The sequence below is a fragment of the Ursus arctos genome, unplaced genomic scaffold (genome assembly GCF_023065955.2).
Source record: "Ursus arctos isolate Adak ecotype North America unplaced genomic scaffold, UrsArc2.0 scaffold_1, whole genome shotgun sequence".
Taxonomy (NCBI): domain Eukaryota; kingdom Metazoa; phylum Chordata; class Mammalia; order Carnivora; family Ursidae; genus Ursus; species Ursus arctos.
This window is the reverse complement of record NW_026622763.1, coordinates 40,205,237-40,231,381: the sequence shown is the minus strand read 5'-3', so window position 1 is coordinate 40,231,381 and position 26,145 is coordinate 40,205,237. Positions and strand designations below refer to the sequence as shown.

Below are 26,145 nucleotides of genomic sequence, written 5' to 3'. Positions count from 1 at the left end.
TTTTTTTTTAACTTTAGAGCAATATTCTTTGGATGTGTGTGGGAAACATTAAATTTGAAAATAACATTTAAGTTCAGGAATTCCTTCTGTTTTAATTTTAGTTGTGTTTTGTTCAATTTAAATAAAATTAAATTTACTGTCTTATTTTAAATATGCACAGGAAAGCTCTGAATGGTAAAATTACTTTTCCGCATTTTTTTTTTTTAATTTGTACCAAAAGCATAGATTACTTTTGTCATTGGGAAAATAATTTAAAAAAAAAAAAAAGCCTTAATAATTTTCAGTTGAATGAGAGAAGCGTCCAAGCCCTGCCCTCTGGGTTCAAATGTAAACTTGAAAACCACAGACACCTACCAACTGAGGGCAATGGATCAAATACTAGATGAATGTGATTATTACTGTATCATTCATATGTAAATTACCTGTTTTAAGTTAACCATTCTCCTTATATTCTCATTTACAATATTATCTGTAAGATGATCAGATATTTTAGTTTAGGGTCCTGTGCTAATAAGGTAGGGACATGGGTATCTTAGCCCCACGTAACTCCAGACTCCAGGCATCTCACAAAGGCACAACATGTATTAGCAAACCATTTCAAATACCGTAGTAATGATCCACAGCTCAGAAGCTGTTTAAATGAATGATAACACATTATTATACTTTAATTTAATAAGCCCTGTTTTCCCACAGATGATGGAAAGATCCAAGTAGCAGCACTATGGTGCCTAGAAAAAGACCACAGGGCCAGAGGTCAGGAAAAAGTTGAGACACTGGCTACATCACTCAACAGATGTGTGTGTCCAACCGGGTTATGTCTACACCATTCATTAGATGTGTGTGTCCAAGAGGGTGCTGACTGACTGTACCACACAACAGATATATGACCTTGAACCAGGCTCTTTAATTCCAGCTTCATATACAAAGTCAGCAAACTGGATTAGGTATGTTCAGGCACTTCCAATTGTAAAAATTCACTCTAAATCCAAATTTTTGACTGAATGAGAAGAAATAGGTGTGTACAACCCTTAACATATTGGCTAGCATGCAGTAAGCATGTCACGAATGCTAGCAGCTGTTATTAGAATGAGGAGGCTTAGGTTTATGTGTTAATACATGGCACATATTTGAATTTCTTTGGTGGGCTTTTCTAAAACACACACACACACACTTTAAAGTCCTATTTTAATCAGCACTGTTAAGTCAAAAAAGCCCTTCATAAATTATGAAGCTCTACATGAAAGGACATGAACCTCTGGAGATCGGCTGGCTTTGTTTTGTTCTAAATGAGACTTGCAGTGAACTCCCACAGCAGCAGGAAGAAATCATGAGTGCTGTGAAGACTCACTCAGCACCCATTCACTGAATATTGCTCCGTGAAAGTTGCAGCTGGGGAAGCAAATATCAGCGAGACCTGCCTCTGGGTCCAAACAACGGCAAGCGATGAGAGTGCCAGGGGTAACACACTGTTGAGGGGCCCGGACAAGTAAAAGGTTATGGGGAAACCTCCAGAGCAGAGGTCTCTAATTCGCTACAGAAATTCTGTCCGGCCCACATGCTTTGCTTTTGTTTTTCTTTGAGTTGGGTAGCCAAGACTTAGAAATAGCGAAGTCATATGTAATGAAGTTCTAGCTTCTCTCGGAAATTTGCCAGTATTGAGCCCACATTTCCACTCAGCAGCACTCCACCTCCTCCGCTCCCTTAGTTAACCCCCACACTGGGGCTAGGATCAGATGCCATTCACTGTCCGCTCCCGGTCCGCTCACTCCGTCTCTGGCTCAGGATTCCATTTGCCTTGGTCCACGCCACTGGCACACAACCCAGGAGCTTACCATCTCCACTCTGCCACACTAGCCCTGTTATTATCTTAGACAAATAATCCATCTTTGTTTCCCTCTGCCAAACTGCAACATGAATAGTATTTACATCTTGGGGCTGGTGTGACGGGAGATGTGTTGCTACCTGCAAAGTGCTTAGAGCTGTACCCCCAATACACAGCAACTGCTTTATAAATATTAGATGTTACTACTGCCTGGCCCCTGAAGGCATATGAGTTTTGAACTTCTGTCCTAGAGCTTTAATATCCTAAGGTTAGCTACTACATTATTTTATGATCAAAAAGAAAATGGCATATGGTGAAAGCTAGTCAGATAGAATTTAAGAATTACCAGACCTTAAAAAAAAAAATTACCAGAACTGCCAGACACAAAGGACAAATACATGACTGCACTTAGATGAGGTACCCAGAATAGGCAAAGTCCTGGAGACAGAAAGCAGAATCTCTATTAGAGGGGCACGGGGGAGGGGGGGAGGGGGGCTTGCTGTTTAATGTTACAGTAATGTCAGAGTTTCTCTTGGGGATGATGAAAAAGTTCTGGAGATGGGATGTGGTAATGATTGTGCAACAATCTGAATGCTCTTGATGCCACTGAACTATACACTTAAAAATGGTTAAAATGTAAATTTTGTTATATATTTGAGCACACTTTTTTAAAATTAATTCTTAGAAGGGCATCTGGCTGGCTTGGCTGGTGGAGCATGTGACTCTTGATCTTGGGGTTGTGAGGTGCCAGCCCCACACCAAGTGTAGAGATTACTTAAAAATAAAATCTTTTTTAAAAAAATGAGTTATTAAAGCCTGCATCATTCAGTCTGCTATTTCCTAGAATTAAATTGTTAACGATCTCAAAGACCCCAAATGCACTATAAGTTCATGTTCTCAAAAGCCAGATACTGTATTTCCCATAATAGTTAAGCAAGAACAGTATTAACTATCTTAACAGCTGTGCTGCACAAGAGTGGGCTTTCTCTCCATTTGGTGGCCTCAGGGGAATGCATCTGCAGCAACTACAGTATGAGGTGGCGGGAGAGACTTCTAATACCTGCCTACAGCAGTCGGGCTGTTCTTCCTTCGTTATAAAACGCTCCACACAGATGCCTCTGTCTCTCTTCCTTCAACAAATATACAGAATGGGAGGCTTCCTGCCAAGGACTATGGAACTGGCTGCCTTTGAACTGTGGGATGCTGGGCAACAGTGACAAGAGGTTTTGATCTCCGTGCCTGTTCTGTAACAGCATTCAAAACACACACACACACACACACACACACACACACACACACAGAGAGTCTTGCCAGGCTATAAATCAACACGCACAAGAGAATGTCCTAAACCATTTCAATCAGGGTCTTATTTTTAAATTTCAACATGCTGACATCTGTCCTTCATTTAAAAAAAAAAAAAGTATGTAAAATACAAGCAAACTTAAAACTACTTGGAAAACTGTATTTAACCTGTGCGCGCACAGTACATCATGTATCTGTAAGTCTTCCAACTCAGAACCACTGCAAATAGTTACTTCCTGATGTTTACAGAGCCATTTCCCACGAATTTACAGTCCTGAGTCAGACCAACTGGACCTAGCTCCAAGAAGAAACTGCACTACACTTGGAAATTTCTTTTTTTTTTTTTTTTTTTTTTTTTAAAGATTTTATTTATTTATTTGACAGAGATAGAGACAGCCAGCGAGAGAGGGAACACAAGCAGGGGGAGTGGGAGAGGAAGAAGCAGGCTCATAACAGAAGAGCCTGATGTGGGGCTCGATCCCAGATTGCCGGGATCACGCCCTGAGCCGAAGGCAGACGCTTAACCGCTGTGCCACCCAGGCGCCCCTACACTTGGAAATTTCTTAAACTGATACCGTTTTGGCACAAAAGCTATTTGGTAGGAAAGATCCCTTTAAATATTACTGAAAATTCAAAGTCATCGGATATATTTTATCTTTTGGATATTATATTCTGAGTACCAACCCAGACTTGGGATGGGAGAACCACCTGGTACCTTGATTTTTACGGACACATGGTAGTTAAGAGACCAATCAGCCAGGTGGGGGCATGTCCTGTATATAAACCCTCAAACGCTGACAATCATTTTCCCTGCTAAGACAAAAAAAGTATTCCTTAAAAAGAAAAGATCATGGTCAAAGTGCAAATATATTGGTTTATATCTCTTAAATCAATGGGTACATCAAATCACAAGAATTTTTATATTCCAGGGATCAAAGTGGGAGAAGATAAATGTTTTTAAAACAAGAAAAAACAGCCTCCAGCAAAACTGTTGTGACCTAAGAAATGACTTCTGTCTGTAAACCGGCAGGTCAGGGAACCAGAAGGAGAGCAATTGGCATTTCTGTGAGTAAAAAGTTTGGCTTTCCCTGTCCAGGCTGCATATAAACCAAACAACAAATATTAATTAAACAAGGCTGAGAAAGTTGCTGAATTCAGAGACAAAAGAAGAATGTGACCCCAGATATACTGCTGTTATGAACTGAATTGTGTCCTTCCAAAATTCACTATAGTCCTAACTCCCAGCACCTCAGAAGGTGACTTTATTTGGACACAGGGTCTTTATACAGAGGTAATCAAGTTAAAATGACATCATTAGGGTGGGCTCTACAATATGACTGGTACCCTTAAAAAAAAGGAGAAATTTGGACACAGAGCCCGAGATGCACAGAGGAAAGACGACATGAAGGCACAGAGAGAAGACAGTCTCCCTAAGCCAAAGACGGAGTCGGGAACTGAACCTTCTCTCACAGCCTCGGAAGACACCAATCCTACTGACGCCTTGGTCTTGGACTTCCAGCCTCCAGAACCGTGTGACAATACATTCCTGTGATGTGAGCCTCCCAATTTGTGATACTTGTTACAGCAGCTTTAAGAAACTAATATCGCTAATCCAGACTAATACGGCTACCAACCGTGTGGCTTAAGACTCAACAGAACCCAGTCATGAGGGGCCTCTCCCATCAAGTGAACTCAAGACAGCAGCCCTGCGAGTATCCTGCAAATCTACAGATGGCTATGTAGCTAGCTGGCACTGCGGCAGCCACAGCGGGTTACAGGAGAAATCTAAAACTCCCTCCACCCTCTCCTGCAAAGATCTTACCACCTAACTGGCACAAGGGAATTGTACAATGCACTGCAAACTGACCAGACTGCTATAAATCAAGGCCAAGAATGTATTTTAAAAAATCAAATTCTTTACTTATCAGCCAACACCCAAAAAAGCAGAGCCAATTTTTAAGACAGGATTTTTTCCCAGGACAAATGGCAAGGATGTTATAAAAACTCCCATGTTCTGTGAAGTTTGGGTACATCGGGATGTGTTATCCTCTGTGCCTCACCCCCTTGGGACACAATCCTACTGCAGGAGTATGACGTAACTGCCCGGCTTTGTCCACCCAACAGAATACAATATGCCTTCAGTATGTCAGCCTGCTTCCTCTCCCTAAATACATAATTGATTTTCAACATTTTATGCTCCAGTTACTGCCCAAAAGCAGATTGGGACAAGTTCACATGTCAAATGCTCTTTCCTTTGAAGTGAAAAAGGAGTGATCGGAACAATTAACGAACGGTCATTAATTTTTCTGGGAGGAGTCATTTCTTTACCACCCTCTCCAGTTTCTCGCTCACTCCCATATATGCCCCGCATGGATCAGAAAGGATATAGAACTTAAACAACCTGGCTAAAAAAACAGAGCCATATATACCATGAGAAACCACCAAAAAAAAAAAAAAAAAAGAGAGAGAGAGAGAGAGGAAGGAATTTCTTTATTTAGAACACAGAAAGACTAGTTACTTACATTCCCAATAGAAACAGAATTAGGACCAATGTCAAACAAAAATTAAAAGCTTAAACTTCCCTTAAAAAAAAAGAAAAAAGTAGAACTATATATTTAGGTCATTTTATTTTTAACCACAGCCTTCTAAATGACCTGAATATCCCAACATCCACTCTAAATGACAAGTTTTAGAATTCGTATGAATAATTCAGTTGGGCAAATTTGTTTTACTTGTTGAATAAAAATGTTACTTAAGAAAATGACAAGCGAGTTGCCCACAATAATTTTCAGTCTGAGTATCTTCCATGACTCTTAGGAAAAAACGTGTGATGGGAGAGAACAAACTTAAAAATTGGGTCTCTCGAAGAAAAAATAGTAACAATAAAATAATAAAACGAGGTCTCTCACACAGCAGAGACTTCGACAGCCATATGGATAAGAGTGGTTTTTTTCTTTACCGGAAGTTTTCAACCTATTCACCATCTCCCAAAAAGACTAGAAGCACCAAGGTATTTTAAAGATCCAAAGGCAGACATCTGAATTCAGTTTCTGAAAGACACTGCTATTAGCACAATTACCAGGACTTTCTTAGAGTGTGGAGTGGGCAATATACAACATGATAGTTTACTTTGACTCCTACTAAGATGGAAACCAGAGCAGCTACCCTCAGCAACAACACAGGTAAGGCTTTTTTTGTTTTGTTTTGAAATCCAATTCCACTTTTACAAAAGCCAGTATCTCAAGTAGAAGAGAACAATTTATCCAGAATGTTGTTGACTTTGGGAAACAGAACAGCACTTATTATGGGGGGGGGGGGGGCGCGGGTGGATACCCGGTTCCTGGTTCCCTTCATGGGGAGAGCAGGCCTCCAGGTACCATCTGGGCCTCCCACTGGCCCCTCACTCACCCCTTCCTAAATGCCCTGGTGACTTATCTAATCCCTGAGGTTTGGAAACAGAAACTAGGGTTGGGGACCCAGCCCCTCCCCACGTCCTCTCCCTGGGTGCCAAGCTACTCTCTGGAAGCACACAAAGAAGTCTTCTTGAAATGCTGGCTATATGGGAGCAGGCCTCCGTGTCAGGGAGCCTCAGTGGTCCAGTGCGGCCTGGGAGCGGCCGGGCAAACCTCCCTGCTGTAGGATTCAGTGTTAGGAAGCCCACCGTTGACACACACATATGTCCTATTCTCCAATATCAGTAAAAACGGTGCAATCTGAATTCCCAGCGTCTTCTTTCCCCTTGTCTCTGTCAGAACTGGTTCAGAACTCAGACTGACAGGAAAAACTGGGATGTCACTTATGGCCGCTCCCCCAAATCCTGACAATCCAAAAAATGAGTTTTTCCACTTCGAGGGGTGGAATTTGAGATCCTACTATCTTTAAGAAGTCTGTTTTACTTCCAAGTAACCTATGAGAAAATAGAACAATCCCAATACCCCAAACACTGACTTTTTTTCATTTCATTCAAAACTTATGATGAATCACTGTTACTATTATTACCACCATTTCTCTCTGTATTCCAGCTCAGCCACTTATTAGTGGTAGCCGAGTGACCTTGTCCACGTGACTCACACCCATTTGTAAAACGGGAACAGTGATGTCACTACTTTACCGGAGGATTTAGAGTACAGAAATGATGAGGATTAGAGGAACTTTTGTACATATGTAGTAGATAATGTTAAATAAACGTCACCTCTCACCCTTATCTACTCAAAACGGACACACAATTATCTCTTCTACTTGAGATGATCTCTCTTTCGGAGATTATTCCAATAAACCTCTCTTTTATTTTTAGAGGAGGAAATTGAGACCCAATGTGAACAAGTGATGTACCAAAGGTCACTCAGAGAAAAATTTTTAAAGTTTTTCATTCATTTCCACAAACACTTAGTTCTGAATGTTATCCCTGTCCCACATCCTTGAAATAGGGTTTGGCAGATTATAATCCGTACACGAGAGCTACACGTTAGTACAAATTCCTTTACCGTCAGAACAAGGGGTTTATGGGCACCCCTTCGGTAGGGCAGGCCCTCCCAGGCACTCCCAAGTCTTCTCATTCAGAGAGAAAGGGCTCCATTGCATTCCCCTAATGAGTAATGTTTCTGGAATCGACATAACTTTTCCTTGATTCACTCCTTTAGTGAGGTCACTCTTCTCAAGGACTCCCAACAACCCGAAATCCTTATTTTATCAGTCTCCAATTCTATTCCTGGCACTGCTAAGTATCTGCCAACTATCACAGTTTCTCAAATTCCCCATTAAGCCACAAACACATCAACCAATAATTTATGAGTGACTAAGCCTTTTTTATGTAACATTAAGGACAGGAATACTTGCTAGTCATGTTCTAAGAAAGATACTGTAACTATCATTTTTTTTTTTAAGATTTTATTTATTTATTCGACAGAGATAGAGACAGCCAGCGAGAGAGGGAACACAAGCAGGGGGAGTGGGAGAGGAAGAAGCAGGCTCATAGCGGAGGAGCCTGATGTGGGGCTCGATCCCATAACGCCGGGATCACGCCCTGAGCCGAAGGCAGACGCTTAACCGCTGTGCCACCCAGGCGCCCCTGTAACTATCATTTTTAAAAACTTCTCCAGAGCCGAATGCTGCCAAAGACTGGGTATGTCTATCTGTCCGGTCTTTCAAAGAAGTTCCGAAGAAAATAGAAGGTACCCATCAATGGCCCTTATCTGCTTTTTCCTCTGGTTCTTTAATATCTGGCCCACCTACTTCCAGAAGAGGCTTTTTTCTCTCTTGTTGTGTAATGTCTCTCCCAAAAATGATTACAATAGTACCCAAGTATTTTATTTGTGGATAATGAATAAAATGCATCACTGCTGAAATGCTATCACAGTGTACTCTCCATTCAGTAATAAGTACACAACTTTGTGCATTCTTAAATGAAAATGAAGCTTTGGGCAATCTTTCATTTATTTCCCCAGTCTGCTTATAGTTGTTCAAGAAACAATTTGAATTCTCTGTCTGTAATTCCCCACTTATCACATTAGTTCAACCCAGTCCCAGGGATCAGCAGAAAACTAGATGATCAATCCCAACCATCATCCCAAATAAATTCATATTCATTACCACTTATTGGTGTGAGGCACTTACCAATGTTGCCAGGCTGAAGATTTCTACCATGGAATGCTCGCTGCTACAGGACTCTCCCCAGATAAGCAAACAACAGTTTGTTAACTTGATAGTCTCCCTTCCCTGTGATCTTTTAAATCCAGAAACGGGTAGGGTATTTGACAATCTTCGAAAATGTTAATTGGTGGGAAACTAAACTAATTTACCAGCAGATATTCCATAATGACAACAGTTAAGGGCCCCACTGCCTGCTCTACTCCTGGTTTTCCAGAGACCTCAATGGCCACCACCCCAGTCTCTCCCGGGACCACAATCAGCACCTCCTCCCTAACCCTTTATCCACCCAGCCTCTTGCCAAGGTCAGGCCCAGTGATTTCGTCTTCCACTTTCTCACTTCCAAACTTGACTTCCTTACTACTCCATTCAGGTCTATTACTTTCAAATAATTGAAATACCTTTCAAATTTAAAAGCAATTTTGCAAACCTCAGTATATGAACTGTATTTTTTTCCTCTAATTCAGCGAGGCTGGCGTAATCAGTCATGAGGAAGTGATGGGACCATTCTAATGGGGACACTTTAATCCTTAGGAGTTTGGTTTATGACCACCTCACCAACATTTTCAAGCAGATGGCCAGGCTCTGCTTTCTGGTTCACTCCGCAAAACATCCTACACTCAATCTGCCTAGCAGTTTACCTCTCTGTCCATTTCTCATCCACACTCCACCTCACAGACCTTCCTTCAAAAAATGCTATGAGCTTTCTCTTCCGGATTACTCTCAGTCTTTCTGAACCAGATCAAAAGTGGAAGGTGCAGAGTGAGATCCTGAATACAGAAGGAAAACATCAGAATGTCTAATCATGTTTACTTGTCTGTTTTATTTTTCTTTTTGTATGTTTTATAATGTCCATAATTCACAAATATACAAAATATACAAAATGTTACCGGTATGAGCAAAAAGTATTTTACTGATAGGACTCTGTGTCAAATGTTTAGACGATCAGGCTAAAGAATAACACCTTCTGGGGCGCCTGGGTGGCACAGCGGTTAAGCATCTGCCTTCGGCTCAGAGCGTGATCCTGGAGTTATGGGATCGAGCCCCACATCAGGCTCCTCCGCTATGAGCCTGCTTCTTCCTCTCCCACTCCCCCTGCTTGCGTTCCCTCTCTCGCTGGCTGTCTCTATCTCTGTCGAATAAATAAATAAAATCTTTAAAAAAAAAAAAAAAAGGATAACACCTTCTTCTAATATACCTTTCTTGGTGCTCTATGGACATTCCTACTGAACTACTATATTCTAGTTGTTTGTCTTAGAAAATATTTTGTATTTATGCAGTGTAACATGATATTGTTATTACTAAAACCAGACCTCACTTTCCTATAATATCTCTGAATTATATTTTCTCACCCAACTCTACCTTTTTTTTTTTTTTTTAAGTAGGCTCCACATCCAACATGGGGCTTGAACTCATGACCCTGAGATCAGGAATCACATGCTCTACTGACTAAGCCAGCCGGGTGCCCCTCACTCAGGTCTACTTTTAAAGATAGTACCCATAGTGAAAAAAAATTTTTTTTTGTTTTACTTCAAAATTAAAACCAAGTGAACAAACATCCTTTAAAAGATAAATTATACTTAAGGCAAATTTTCAAACACATACAGTGCTTAACAAAGTATAGGCAGTGTTCCAAGTTCTTTCTCATTTAATCTTCATAACACGATTACAATTATAAAACTATATAATTATATTTATTTTTAATAAAATTAATTATAAAAATTAGTTTTTCATAGATGGAGAAATTAACTTTTGTAAAACCCAAGACACCTTTGTAACCAAAGTAAACAATAGTTTCAGTCAAGAGGTTCTGAAGACAAACCTTCCTTTCTACTTTATCTACCGATTGTCAAGGAGTCCCAGTTATTAATGGTGTGGCCTTGGGCAGGCAATTTAACCTCTCTGTGCCTCAGAATCCTTATCTGTGCTAAATTCATTCACTGGAGCGCCTCCTCGGTGCCAGGCACTGTTTTTTGGCTGGGGGATACAGCTTGAACAAAAGACAAGATCCTGTTCTCAGACAGGCTTCCTGATAATACCCGGAAGGCACTTGGCCCAGAACATAACCGCTCATTATAATGTTAGCCATTATTATTTCCCAAACTAAGGACTACCTTCGTTCTTGTTATTTTAGCCCTTACTTTCATTCCAAGGTAAATCCCGTTTGCCTTACTCTACCTGGCCCCCAAGTGTTCCTCAGCCAGGAAAAAGGGCAGAAAAGGGGACAGTTAAATGACTCATCAGATTCTGGCACCAGCAAGTATACAAACTACCTTCCCTCGAAAAGCTCCCTTGTAAAGCTCTACAGATCCAGCCAGCTGTTGGGGGTAAAACAGATCAGAGCCAGGAACAAGGTTCTACAAACGACTTCGGATGGAGAGCATCCTGCTGAGCTCCGAGCCTCCCCGGACTTTTCAGAGATGCTGATGAAAGTCTGTTTACACCTGGAGGTTACAGCTGACGGCCGCACCTCTGACAGCGGCAAAAGGCCACGGCAGTGCAACTTAATCCCTGATGATGCCGGCTTCCGGGCTGCCCTTGCGGGACCTGTCCCGAGAACCTCTGTTTATTCAAAATTATTATATAATCACAGGCCACGCGCTCCAAAGTCACCGCTGTTACACAGGAAGCAATGCTCAAGGAGCACGCCTCTCAGCACAGGATCGAAAACCACCAGCAGGAGAATAAAAGAATTCTGCTGAATCCAACGTAAGCACGTGAAGTAAAATAATAACAGGAACTCTCCACGGCGCACTTCCCTTATAAACAGCTTAGATCACCTCACAACCACCTCGCTAAACCCAAGTATCTGAGATAGGCCCGCCTCTCCACCCCGGGGTCACAACTGCCATCGGCCACCACTGCAGACGGGCTACGCCTTCCGAGTGTCAGGTTACAACCTCAAAAACTTCCTGAAGAGCCAGGTAAATCTATTTCCTGATATATGTGTTTCATACCGTTGTGTTAAAAAGAAAGAAGACCTACAGCAAAACGTTTGCAGTTTGCTGATCGGCTACCAAGGCAGAGAGTTGGCCACGATTTGACCTCACCCTTGGTATTTGCTCTGTCAGCAGGAGAAATAGAGCCAATTCTCCTCACCGCCACCGGCTCATCTCCTCCCATGTTCATGCACCTAAATTCAAGATCAGGCTGCTGACTTCAGATTCAACAGGCAGTAGGAAAGAAGTCCAGGAGGAAGATGAGAAAGGGGGTACAGGCTGAGCCCCGTCTCTGCACTCCCCACACCTCTGGCCTCTGCTACCACAGGTCTGAGAAGAAACTTCTGCCAACAAAACTATAGATGGCAGACACCTCCCTCCACGCTCTGCCCTTAGGGCTCCCGGTGGCCCCAGCCCTCTTCAGAGACTGGGTTGGCTGGCCTTCCCACCAGCTCCTTCAGACCTCCTGCCCAATCCAGACACAGGAGGGCAGTCCCTGCCTCCAGCCTCTTAGGGCCGTGGTCCTGCTGTTCCCCCCTTACCCAACCTCATCGCATCGCCCAGCATTTTCCCTATCCCAGTCCTCCTTCCACCAACAACCCTGTCCTGGCCCTCTCCACCACAGCTGCGTCCGTCTGGAACTTTCTTCCCATTGTTCAATTCCCTCGGGGTTCATGCCAAGGGCTTTGGAGTCAGGGGATCTGGTAGTGCCTAGCCTCTGCCATTTTCTGCATATATGACCTTGAGTGAGTTGCCTAATCTCTTCAAACTGCAGATTCCTCCTCTGCACAACAGAATTTACCTCATGTCTGCAAGTGAGGATTAAATAAAAGTACACGTAAAGCACTTCACAAAAATCCTCAGCATACATTCAAGTGTGTAATAAGTGCCCATTTTGTACTGGGAAAATCATAAATGGTCACAATTATTATTTCTCCCTTCACCATCTTTTTTTTATAAAACATAAACTATACCATTTCAGCCATTTTTCAGTGTACACTTCAGTGGTATTAAGTGCATTCACAATATTGTGCAACCATCACCATCATTCATCTCTAGAACTTTCTTAGCTTCCCCAACTGAAATTCTGTGTCCTTTAAACACTAACGCCCCATCCCTCTCCCCGCCTTTGGTGGGCTCTCTCTCCACCAGGAGATGCTGTCCAAACACATTTCTCTTACAAACTCATGTAAAAAAAATTTATCCTCGTTTGAGTTTGTCCCTGCTTTGAGACTCACTACCCACAGTCATACCACCCTCCACCCCAATTCTCAGCTGTCACTTATCTGTTTTTGGTAACTTCTCCTCATACACTAGAAAAATGAAGGAGGGACTTTACAATTTTCTCTTCTGCCAAGTCAGCTTCTAAAGGAACGAGAGCTTAGGGATTTGGGGGTGGGGGATGGACACCCTGGATTAGAATCCCATCATCTATTAATTGTATGACCTTAACCAATTACTAATCCACCCCGGGGCCTCAGTTTCCTATGAATGGGGATAATGATGTGCCTATTCACAGAGATGCTGCTGAACTAAAAGTTCAAAGCACATACAGCACTTAGTCATTGACCTGAGTTATCATCACTGTTACTGCACTTGGGCTTCTAATCCTTGGCTCCAGACTCTAGTCAGCCATTCCCAGGACCACACTTCAGAGTCAGAGGGCACAATTCAATGCTCTGGCATGAAGACCAAACCTCCTGTCCTTCCAGTTCTCACACCTCCTCACTCCCAGGGTACTTGCTCTTCGATGCCCTGGAGACTGTCCCCTTCATCATTCCTTAACAGCATGGACCCCACCGTTGATCATCTGTCTCACCCCCACTGCCACCACCCTCCATTCTCCACAACACTCTCCTTTTGCCATACCCATGGGAATCAGTACCACAACTCACTTTCCCCATACCTAAAGTGTCTTTTTTTTAAAAGCCCCCTCCCAGCCCTCTCAACAACTATCTCAAACTTATCATTCTCCTCAACCCTGCTCTAACAAATGCCCTTGCCTCCCACTTCACCCAGAAAACCAAAGCCGGCAGGCTTGACACCCCAACTTCCTGCCCCTGACCTTACCCACCAGCAACGGTATGCACCTTCCCTGGCTTTTCCTCTTCACTCCTTTTCCAAAGTGACCTTTCCATGGGCCTCTCCTGAACATCCCACGGCACTCCGTGCTACCTCCACTTTGTTCCCACACACGGTTTATCTTCCAAGTCTCAGCTCCGTCCTCTCCACTCAACTCACACATTACTGGGCTAGTCCCGATCTGTGGCTCAAGAATTACCTCCTCCAGGGGCGCCTGGGTGGCTCAGTCGTTAGGCGTCTGCCTTCGGCTCAGGGCGTGATCCCGGCATTGTGGGATAGAGCCCCGCATCAGGCTCCTCCACTGTGAGCCTGCCTCTCCTCTCCCACTCCCCCTGCTTGTGTCCCCTCTCTCTCTGGCTGTCTCTCTGTCAAATAAATAAATAAAATCTTAAAAAAAAAAAAAAAAAGAATTACCTCCTCCAGGGGCGCCTGAGTGGCACAGCGGTTAAGCGTCTGCCTTCGGCTCAGGGCGTGAACCCGGTGTTGTAGGATCGGCCCCACATCAGGCTCCTCTGCTGGGAGCCTGCTTCTTCCTCTCCCACTCCCCCTGCTTGTGTTCCCTCTCTCGCTGGCTGTCTCTATCTCTGTCAAATAAATAAATAAAATCTTTAAAAAAAAAAAAAAAGAAAAAAGAATTACCTCCTCCAGGAAGGCTACCCTCACTCCTCCTGCGACTCCTTCAACGTCCTACTCACACCTCTGCAAACTTCACTGTGCCATTCCCTCTGATTGTGCCTCTCCCTGAGAGCTGAGGCCACATGGTCCGCTGTGAATCCTCGGTGCCTGGCACCCAGGGGTGTCAACAACTTTGAATAAACCAAAAGATGGGTACAGGGGACTCTGCCTTCTGCTCTCAAGTGTTTCATTCAATGTTTTATTAAAATGTTTTCTTAAAAACATCACCAATTAAGATTCATAATCAGCCACTTACATAAGGCACCGTTCATTTTCTTTCTCTGATCGAGACTGAGAAACATCCCCTCCCCCTGCTTTCCCAGAACAAATATTCCTTTGATGAAAGAAAAAACCAGAAACAAAACACTACTTCCTCCTCAACCAAAACAGAAAACCCAAAATAGCAAGACGGTTTATGAAAAATATCCAGCTGACACAGGCTTAGGTGGGGATAAGTGCAGTTGTCTGCACTTAAGAGGAGAAAGGGAAGTTTACTTTGGATGGCTATTGGGGGAGGCAGTGATATTCAAGCACTAAACAAGAAAGCTGACCAAAATAATAAGTCTCAGGTCTATTTATAAGGCAAAGGAGGAACAGGAAGCGGGTAACTCCAGTGGAAATTTCCTCCGTCTACTTTTACTTCAGGTATGTCTTCCATATTAATTTCTCAATCCTAACTTACGATGATTTAATTTATAGGAAGTGATTTCGAAGGGCCCCAGGGAGATGCAGATGGTACCTCGGGGGCCCATCTGTTTAAGGATGAAAGCTTGGCATACAGCATTACATCACCCTGACCTTCCTCAGCAACTTCCTATCCAACAAAATCTAGATGTTTGTTCTGTCAACAAGATATTTGTGTTTGTCCCCTCTGCCTCCGGCTTTGGTTCCTGATTAGTTTAAAAATCATTATGCTCCCAAGCTGAATAGGGCTACTGTTAGCAGCTGTAAGGTCCTCTTCTGGGCAAATCCCCAAGTCTGTGGCCTTCAGGGAGTGATTTCTGTCCTTTCCACATAATTACACACTCTCCTGATTGATGAGCTGATCAGTCCTCCTATTCCCGTTCAGAGCTAAAGCCTCCCTCTTCCCGCTCTATTTATTTTCCCAGGGGACCAGAGAGGAGGGAAGAATGGCATGGGCAGGGAGGCCTTGGATTCGCCCCAAATAAATGCTCAGGCACTAGCCATATACCTGAGCATTTCACACTGTCCCAGTCCAGACCCACCATCCCTACCTGCTGTCCTGAGAGCTGCCCACACCAGTGAATACCATGTGAGGTACGGGGACCACATGGCAGGAAAACAGCTGCTATTTCCTGGAGGCTCGCAGAAAACCCGACAACGCCCCAGTGCCCGCAAGCACAGATCCATTTCAGTCCAGCATGGCCTCCTAATTACACACTACCGGGATCACCGCTGGAAAGCGCCTACATAACCTACATCCTCTCCAACCGGTCATCCTCCTGTGTTCTCAACAGGGCACAACCACAGGCATAATGTGAACTGTGAGTGCCTAGTAGGCACTGAACAACAGCCTTGGCAGAAATTACATTCTAAACAGGTTTGGGGTTTTGTTTTGTTTTGTTTTTGGCAGTTGGGGGGGGGGAGTCATGTGTACTGATGTTTGCAAGTTACTTCGAAATGCTTTTAAAAGTAAGATGGATTGTGGGTAGGCATATAATAAAGCAAAGACCACAAAATCTTAATTGCTGAATCTCAGTGTTGGGTATGTGGCTGTTCACTGAACATTTTTTTCAACTTTTCTTTACATTTGAATGTTTTCATAATTAAATGTCAGGGGGGGGGGATTTTAGTGTCTTTTGAAAAAATGAATACAATTCCAGACCTCGTTTGTTTTTTTCTAGTTTTTCCATGAACACCCTTTTTCCACTCCAGGATCCCACTTTGTAATAACTGATCATATCTACTTAGTCTTCTCTGTTCTGTCACAGTTTCTCAGTCTTTCCTTGTTTTTCATGACTTCCACAGTTTTGAGGAATACTGATCAAGTACTATGTATTAAATCTCTCAGCTGAAATTTCCTGATGTTTTTCTCACAGTTAGACTGCGGTCGGGAGGGGAAACCAGAGGTAAAGTGCCTTTCTCGTCACATTATAATAAGGGCACATGCTAACAGCATGACCACTGGTGATGTCAGCCTTGATTATTCGGTTAAGCTGGTGTGTGTCGGTTTTCTTCACTGTAAGTTTACCTTTCACCCTTTCCACACTGTATCCTTTAGAAGTGAGTCACTAAGTCAGCCCACACTCAAGGGAATGATTCGGGAAATTAAACCCCAGCTCCTGAAGGGATAAGTGGAATTAACATAAACTGTTTGGAACTCTTCTATGAGGAGGATATCTCTTCTCCTTGTATAAACTCATGTATATTTATTTTAAACTTTGGGTTGTAATACAGTACCACACTATTTTGTTGTTCAAATTATTCCAGCTTTGGCTATTTGGGGCTCTTTAAGTTTGTTCCTTTTAAATGTTTCTGAGTACTTCCTAATTTTCTAATACAAGATGCACTAGACCAATAATTATCCATTTTTCCAAGGAGTCCTGGTTATTTTTATTAAAGAATGGTATTTAGAAACCAAAATTTGGGTATGTTGCTGCAACTAGGGTGTCACAGCTTCCAAGCCCTCTCAGCAGTCAGGTCGAGGAAATACACATATGTCTAATAATCCACATATGCATACACATCTCTAATAATTTCTGCGTCTATATGAAGCTAACCTAAGTTCCTACAGATGTCTCCAACTCTAATCCAGTACCACATGGTTCACTGTAGCCTTTGCCTTTGCTGATGAATAACTCCCCTCTCTCAACAGTAAGGAAGCTGGCTCCCAGCATCCACCATTCATTTATTCATTTGTTCAAGCCCTGAATACATGTAAAGCAGTTTCAGAACTGCTAACCTGTACTCCATGAGAAACCACCTTACCAAAAACAATACACTGTCTACTCAAAACACCATTTTCCAAAGTTGCCAGGTTCATGCTTTTTGCCCCTCATTCCTTTCAGTGAGGCTTTGTCATACAACTATAATACAGGTAGATTCTTTCGTCAAATTCTGCATTCACCCTGGGACACACACCCACACACACACCCTCTCCAGTTTTTTGCTTTTAATTTGTATACAGTTCCTGCATAAAATTATTTTTCTTTTCCAGCTGTACTGACATTTAACTGACAAATAAAGCTGTAAGATATTTATTGTGCACAATGTGATGTTTTGATATACACACATTATGAAAGGATTACCCCCAAGTTAACATATCCATCATTCCACATATTTACCTTTTTTTTTTTTTTTTGGTGAGAACTTTAAGTTTTATTTTCTTAGCAAATTTATTTCAATTACCTATAATACAGTATTATCAACTATAGTCACCATGTTATAAACCAGATCCTCAAACTTTACTCATAACTAAAAATTTGTCCTATTTTGCAAAACTCTATTTCCCCCATCCCCTATCCATTACTTTTCTACTTTCTGTTTATCAAGTTTGACTTTTTTTTTTTTTTAAGAAATGATTTCACGTATAAATGATACCATGCATTGTTTGTCTTCCTCTGTCTTGCTTACTTCACTTAGCATAATGCCCTCCAGTTTCCTACATGTTGTCACAGAAGACACAATTTCCTCCTTTTTTAGGGCTGAATATTATTCCAGTATGCATGTATATTTTTTTCTTTATGCATTCATCCACTAATGGACACTTACGTTGTTTCCATAAGTTCTTTAGTATCTATTTTATATAAATAACCTATTTAAGTACCTGACATCCCTTTCTATAAGTATATATGTTTATTTGATCCTTAGTACTATAATATTTCTTTCTGTCTTTTTTTTTTAAGATTGTATTTATTTATTTGACAGAGAGAGACAGCCAGCGAGATAGCCAGCCACAGGCAGGAGGAGTGGGAGAGGAAGAAGCAGGCTCCCAGCAGAGGAACCCAATGTGGGGCTCAATTCCAGAACTCCGGGATCATGCCCTGAGCCGAAGGCAGACGCTTAACGACTGAGCCACCCAGGCGCCCCTATAATATTTATTTCTGAGTGCACCCTACAACAACTAGAACAGTCCCAAACCATGAAGATTACTTGGACACTAATAAAATAACAGATTCTACAAATTCATTTTTTTTAAACTACTGTATTAAGTTGATTTTAGCACAATTAAGTTGTTGGAAGTCTTTCAGTAAAACTGTAGAAGGAGAGGCGTGCCTAGTTGGATTAGTTGGTGAACTATGTGACTCTTGATCTCATAGTTGTGAGTTCAAGCCCCACACTGGGCATGGAGCCTACTTAAAAGAAAATTAATTTAAAAAAAAAAAGCGCTTGGGTGGCTCAGTCAGTTAGGCATCTATCCAACTCTTGATTTCAGCTCAGGTCATGATCTCAGGGTTGTGAGACTGAACTCTATATTGAGCTCCTACTGGGTGGGGGGCCTGCTTAAGATTCTCTCTCTCCCCCCTCCCTCCAACCTTCTGCCTCTCCCTCCCCTTCTCCCTCTGCCCCTTCCCCACAAAAAATAAATCAATTAAAATTAAAAAGCTGTGGAAGGAGAATGTTCACTGCAGTGTTGCTTAAAATTCAATAATAAGTAAGTAGTTTAAAAAATCATGTTTTGGGGCACCTGGGTGGCACAGTCGTTAAGTGTCTGCCTTCGGCTCAGGGTGTGATCCCGGTGCTCAGGGATCGAGCCCCTCATCAGGCTTCTCCACTAGGAGCCTGCTTCTTCCTCTCCTACTCCCCCTGCTTGTGTTCTCTCTCTTGCTGGCTGTCTCTGTCAAATTAATAAATACAATCTTTAAAAAAAAATTTTTTTAATAGAAATTTTTTTTTAATTAAAAATCATGTTTTACCTATAGGCGGGAATATGACTAATACACAATCGTTACAAATCACTTGTAAAATACATATTAATATTAGATAATACACACCATGTGTATGTAAAACAGCAAACTATATAATAAAAATGACAGCATGTCATTTAACATACATATCTTGTGCATGTATGCCTATGAAAACACTGAAGGAAGGAACACACCAAAAAATTATTTTTTAAGTTCCTTTTTATCTTTCTTTATTTTTTTAGTTGAAAGTAAAGAGAAGACTGTTTGCTGTGTGGGAACCTTTATAGGGGATTCTTCTAAGACACAAGGTGTTGGACCAGACAAAGAGGAAGAAACAAAATTAGGAACTGTGTCCCGAAAGTCCACATTGCATCCAGGTAGAGATGTAAAGAAAAGCAAGCAAAAGGCACAGCTGGTGGGTGCCCTGGGTCAGCCATAATCAAAGACGAGGGCAGTGGTGCCTATGCTAATATGTTTACCACGGACAGAAGTACAGAGTGGAAGTGAGCACTGTCTGGGAAGCATCCTGAGAAATGTGGGGCCTGGACAGAGCCTTCAAGGACAGGAAAGATTTAAGGGGGGAGAAGAGGGGAGAGGCTGTGTGAATGCAGACAGGTGTTAATAAGATGACCTATCCACCTGGAAGTTTTCTCATTAGCCAATTCTATAAAAACCCAAGGAAGAGCCTAAGCCATTACCGTCATTTTGGGAGCTTCAGCTTCAAGTGTCTGACCCTCTGGCTATATGCCCTCCAGCCAAGTGCTTGGGGGTGGGTGGGAAGGATTACCCAATAGAACCTGGTTAGCCTGTAGCAAATTTGATAGCATTCAGGAGGCAGGTAACAGGAGCCTAGCTCTGGGTTTTCAAAGATTAACATTTTTACGTTGGAATTTGCACCCCATCCCTAAAAATCTTAGTTTTTTTTTAAGATTTTATTTATTTATTTGAGAGAGGAAAAAGAGAAAGAGAGCACAAGAGAGGGAGATGCAGAGGAAGAGGGAGAAGCAGGCTCCCCGCTGAGCAGGGAGCCAGATGTGGGGCTTGATCCTAGGACCCTGAGATCACGACCTGAGCAGAAAGCAGACGCTTAACAGACTGAGGCACCCAGGTGCCCCCAAATCTTGCTTTTTAAAAGAAAGTAAGACAAACACTGGTAACCATCAATTACACGGAAAAGTTCAATGGAAATAATGACTGAATTTCAGCTTATCATAACTTTTCAGGTAGCACACCAGCTAGCTAGCCAGCTCTAGCTAGGACCGTATCACACACAGGTGCAAACACAGAATATCTTCGTCTCGAGGGTAAGAGCGCAGGAGGAACTCCTGTGTGCTGAACACTTAACCAGACAAGGATCAGACGCTTTGTGCACTGTCTGTGTCTTCACAACCAGCAAGGCAAGGATTGGTCTTGGAAATGGTCACTCAGTGTGGAAATGGCAGAACTTCCATGCACACTCTGCTCTGTCCAGCTCCAAGCCTGTCATCTTTCTACTGTGACTAGTGTCATCTGTTCCAACAAACTCAAAACCAGACATAAACACACCTTTAGTGTCACTTTAAAAAAAAAAAAGAAGCTATATGATCCATTTTCTCCTCAAAATAACATTTCTTTTATGATATAATTCATATATAATGCCAAGAACTCAATTTTAAAATCTAAAGTATATTCTCAAGCCCCAATATAGTAAAGTTGACCAAATATGATTTAGCAAAATAGTATTACAACAAAGCCCACAAATAAGTCAACTTGATTCTAAGTTGTTTTTTAAATGACTGCAAATCTAAAATATTAAAAACTCAACATTTTTCAATATGAAGATCTCAAATTGAGATATGAACATCAAGACTGATTTTTTTCATTCTCAGAACTAATGCAGTTTGTATTCTAAAATATACTACCCTATTCCTCTCAACCCCTTCTCCCCTTGCCTTCACTCTCCCCTCCCCACAAAGAGATCCCGCTGCTACAGTTAATTACAAAACAATGAATCTATTCTGTGATCTATAAACCATGAAGTAAAAAAGGTTAGGACCCATTGTTTAACCTCCCATGTCCTGAGATAGAAACCTTCCTTGAAAGTTTAAACGAGGTATGTCAAGTACACTAGAGTTACTTTGCCCAAACCACCTGAAAAGTTTTTCATATTAAAATGATTTAATTTCTTCAGCACTCTTTAAATGATTACGAGTGATAACGGCAAACACACACTGTCAATGTTTGAAACATCATTGCCAAACCTTAGCACATTCATTCACACAGGAGACACCAAACGCTATTTGTTATAGAGTAAACCCAAGTCAGGACAAAAGACGATGTCTTCTCTCTAGACAAACTAAAGGAAAACTTTAGTAACCAACTTTTTTAAAAATTTAAAAAGAAAATTTAATTTGGAGCACCCAGTGGCTCAGTCAGTTAAGCATCCAGGTTAAGCATCTCAGGGTCATGAGATGGAGCCCCACATTGGGCTCCACACCGAGCATGGAGTCTGCTTAAGATTCTCTCTCCCTCTCCCTCTGCCCCTCCCTTCCACCTGCTCACGCACACGTGCTCTCACCCTCTCTCAAAAAACATTATAAAAAATAAAAATAAAACATGCAGAATACCAGGATGAAGCATGTAAAGAGTTCCTGTATTAGGAAAAAATAGTATAGAAGTAATTTTTTTTTAAGATTTTATTTATTTATTTGACAGAGATAGAGACAGCCAGCGAGAGAGGCAACACAAGCAGGGGGAGTGGGAGAGGAAGAAGCAGGCTCACAGTGGAGGAGCCTGATGTGGGGCTCGATCCCAGAACGCCAGGATCATGCCCTGAGCTGAAGGCAGACGCTTAACTGCTGTGCCACCCAGGCGCCCCTAGAAGTAATTTTTTAAATAGGGAAAACTGTTCAATCCTACCACCCAAAGATCTTCCAGACTTTTTTCTACATAAACAACCCATTTAAAAGGGCTACAACCTGCGCATAGTAGACCCTCAAATGTGCCAAACAGTTATATAATATATACTCTGAAGAAAAAAAGCATTAATGCAATGATGGCATGCATACTACTATACTATACTATATGCTATAGTGTGTGTGTGTGTATACATTTAATATGCTATAGCCTGCTTTTCAACTTAACGGTAGATAGAAGACATCTTTCCACATCTCCCTCTTCAGTTCCCTCTCACCCTATACAAAGCAGCTTATTATTCCATTGCAGGACCAAGTTTATCACCGAGCTCCTTTTGAGGTAAACATTTGGTTTCCCCACTTTTTTGCTATTAACCAATATTGCAGTGAATATCCATGTAATATAACTTTATGTGTTTATACAACTATTTTCTTAGCATAAATTTCTGGAGCTAGAATTTCTAGGTCAAAGAGCTGGCATGTTTTAAATTAGCACATTGAAAGACTGCCCTCCAGAAGAGTTGTCCCCATTTATTTCCCCAACACTGTATGAGAGCATTCATTTCCCCATTACCCTTACCAACACTGGCATTATTCTTTTTCATCAAACCGTGAGGGAAAGAAGTTATATTAGCATTGAATAAGCCCCTACCATGTGCCAGGCACCATCTTAAAAGCTTTATGTATACTGTGAGAGCCCTGTGAGGTAGGGTATATCTACTTAACTTATTATAAGCTTATGCCCAGAGATGTTAATTAAGTAACTTGCCCAAGGTCATACGCTTGTCAAAGAGGCTGCTGGGGTTTGAACCCAGTTCACCCATTGCCAGAACACACACTAGAGCAATTAAATTTTTCAGAAAGGTCAAAATCCTCTTCATTCATTCTAAATGGAACCCCACCATCTCTTTCCCCAACAAAACCTACTGAAAATTCTGATTTCAAGAACAGTGGAAAGATGGCTGGGGTCAGGAGAAGTGAATTCAAGGTTGAGTTCCACCACTTACAGGTTGCTGCTATGTGAGTTTGGGAAGACTGCTTAACCTGAATCTCTTTCTTTGGCTGAAAACTGCACATATCTACCATCTCTCCCTTAAAATGCTGTTGTAAAGCCCAAAAGGAACACCCGTTCCTTGAGAACTACTTGCTGAGCCCTTTCCCTGTTCCCTGCAGTCTGGTGACAAAGGGGCCATCATAGCTCGGAGGATATAGGAAGAGATGAACATCAACCCAGAAAACCAACACACCTGTGACACAGAGCACGTAAGCATGAGTGAGTCACAGGGGCCACAGGGAAAGGAACCACAGCATTCCCAAAAAAATAGCAGTTTTTCAAAAAGATAAGAAGAACAATTACACAACACCCAGGAAAACACGTGAAATCGTATAAACAGAAAAGTCCATTAAGTAAATGTACGTTTTTAGTTGTATTTTTCCCAAAGGCATATACAAAGAATGGAAGGGAATAAAATCATGGATGTTGCATTAAACAAATAATTTTCTTTTCTCTCCTTTTCCAAACTTTACAGAGCATCATTTAACATTAATAGTTCTTAAAACATTTTCATTGCTATGAAAGTACAGATGAAAGAGATTAATTCTGACCGAAATAATGTATGTGAAGTGGGAAACTCTAAAATGACCCGTGAATGGTATTATTGTCAGAGCATGAAATAATCTAGCATTCTGCATAATAGCATTACAGTGCAGTAGCCCAAGTTATTTTTACACTGCTGCTTGGTTTCCGCCTCACCTGATAACGTACAACATTAGTCATTTCTTTACAGTATCTTCCTTCTTTAAAGAAGTGCGTGCATGTGGAAAAATGGCCAAATGGTACAAAAGGGTCTTCAGTAAAATGTATGACTCTCCTCCATCCCAGACCCCCGCATCCCTCCTAAAGGCAACTACTGCTTACAAATACGGATACGCACTTCCAAAGATACCCTATGCATGTATATCTTTTTCATTTAATAATATTCTTGGACATTTTTCCTTAAGAGCACATATAAACTGACCTCATTCTCTTAACACCTGCAGAACACTCTCTTATACAGATGCACCGTAATCTATTTAATTCAGACCACGTGCTATAAAAATGCCTGACAATGCTATTAAACACTACTGATGTAACTCTTTTTCCTTACATTTTGATTTTCCACCCTAGCAAACTTTACATCTTCTAAGTTTCTCAGCACGGCCCTTCGGGCCCACCAGCACCTTCACAGACACGGGCTCTCCAGGCTCTGTTCCCAGTATCTCCTGCTTCCAGTCAAACCCAGGCTGCGTACAGTTCTCCTAAATACTCCATGCATTGCTCATGCTGTTGCTCTAGCGGCAACCCATCCCACCTTCCTTTGCTTGGTTCATTCTTACTCAGTCCTTCAAGAGAGGGTTTAGGTATAGCCTCCTTTTGGAAAGAAAGGATCTCCCAACCCTCAGGGCAGAGGAAATGCTCCTGTGCTTGGCTTGCCGCCACAGCCTAGGCCTTGCACTTAACCCCCTCAGGATGAATTTGACAAGTCAGCCCCGGTGACTAGATTTTAAATTTCTCCAGGAAAGAAAACATTGTATTAATCTTTGCGCCTGCCAGAGTTTAGCATAGTATCTGGCACACTAAATATACTGAATACCACTAAATCAAGCTAGAAGTAAAAAGGAAGCTCCTGAACACCTATTAGGTGCCAAACCTTGGATGTAGTACACACATCACTTCCTCCCGAACACAATGACACCCAGTTTACAGATGAACAAACCAAGGCCCTGAAGTTAAGAAACCTGTCCAAAAGCATTAAGGGAGAGCTGAAGTTTGAAACCAAGTCTACTTTACTCCAGAATCACTGATCTTTCCATTCTGCTGTTGGCCACATGTTCTGATGCTGCAAGTTCAGCTGAGGAGGTCAAATATGCAGTCCTGAAGGGCAGGACACCTATGCGGGTAATCCAAGGCCCCCCCAAAAGTCAGCCAAGAGCAATCGAGAATGCAGGACTAAAATAGCAGAAAACAAAAAGGAGGTTATGAACAAGCAAATCTTGTCTACAGCATCCACAAACGTGCACTTCGCACACCCAGGCAGGGTCTTTCAGGAGCCATTCAAAATAAAGAGGACAAGCCGATTTAAGCAGCCGCAATATCCCTGCTTAATCCCACCAGCTCACTCTCCCAGTGAGCACTGTCTCTTTCTCTCCCCACCCCCAACTCTGCAGCATACGCAGTCCCCACACCATTGGCTCAAACTGACCTTTGGGCCTGCACCCATATAGGATTTAAAAGCTGAGCAATTCTGCACAGAATGAGCCACCCCTGGAAAAGCCCATGAGTGAGTGAGGGGTGGGACAGAGGGCAGACTGCAGGAGCAGGCACCAGGGTCCGCCTGTACACCTGCTAGGAGACCCAGGGCCGCAGATGGCCCTCGTCTGCAAGCTGAGCAAAGAATGCCTGCTCCTAAGGCCCTTAAGAGTATGAAATCAGATCATCTAAGAATAACCACTCAGCACAGAGCCTGGCACCTAGTTAGTGACTGAACAAACCAATCAGAGAACAAGCAGACCCCCTCCTATGCTCTCCACCAGGGCAGGGATAAGAAAAGGGGGTGGGGAAGTCCTATAACTAACAGAGGAAATAGGAATGGCATTTAGCAAAGGTGGGAACACAAGAGGAAGCCGCTCCTCCCTCCCACACATGAGAAAAACGAACCATTCAGCAGCAAGCAGTTAATGAACCCAAACCTTACTCACTAGGAGAGACAAAGCAGCAAAAACTATCGCAATGGTCACCAGACACCAACACAAAAGACACAGGCTAAAAATAAAAACCAAAAAACCCTTTCCCTCCTATTATCTGCCACGAACAAACAAGAATGCCTACCTCCCTAGGAAAGATAGAAGACGGTAGATAATGGTGAGAAAGAAATGCA

The 26,145-nt window shown here is 42.2% G+C and overlaps 1 protein-coding gene across 9 annotated transcripts in view; it reads right to left on the bottom strand.

Moving 5' to 3' along the window:
- The window catches only part of TANC1 (tetratricopeptide repeat, ankyrin repeat and coiled-coil containing 1), a 227,096-nt gene that overhangs the window by 184,002 nt on the left and 16,949 nt on the right, over positions 1-26,145 (bottom strand). Inside the window, exon 1 of one of the 9 annotated variants that reach the window (XM_057318056.1) lies at positions 19,115-19,324. The exons of the other annotated variants lie outside the window; for them this stretch is intronic. The gene's annotated coding sequence lies outside the window, so the exon portion shown is untranslated. Of the gene's footprint in view, positions 1-19,114; positions 19,325-26,145 lie in introns of those variants that run through there. 9 annotated transcript variants of the gene reach the window in all.